Source organism: Penaeus monodon, chromosome 15 (genome assembly GCF_015228065.2).
Source record: "Penaeus monodon isolate SGIC_2016 chromosome 15, NSTDA_Pmon_1, whole genome shotgun sequence".
NCBI lineage: Eukaryota > Metazoa > Arthropoda > Malacostraca > Decapoda > Penaeidae > Penaeus > Penaeus monodon.
The window spans coordinates 27,102,324-27,102,587 of NC_051400.1; the positions used below are offsets into that span (position 1 = coordinate 27,102,324).

General features: G+C 32.2%; 1 protein-coding gene across 1 annotated transcript in view; it reads right to left on the minus strand.

Moving 5' to 3' along the window:
* Positions 1 to 264, minus strand: part of LOC119582287 (Kv channel-interacting protein 4-like) — a gene marked incomplete in the record, with an annotated part of 88,821 nt that overhangs the window by 18,084 nt on the left and 70,473 nt on the right.

The following is a 264-nucleotide window of genomic DNA, read 5'->3' on the forward strand; positions in this document are numbered from 1 at the left end:
CTTTCGCTTTGATTTTTTTTCATATAACCTTATGGTTTTATATGAAAGTAGGTCTCTTTCAAAAGAAAAGTAATCTGGAGTACGGTATGGTTACGTTTTTTTTTTCTCTCTGATACTTGAATAAAATGGAGCCTCGAGAAAAGCAACTCGAGATGGAACTGAATTTTTCATGAAAATTATGAATTCTTAATTTCCTAAGACCGCATAGTTGATATTTTATAAATCTCGTACGCTTTCCCTCATTCTCATATAGTTACACCGTTG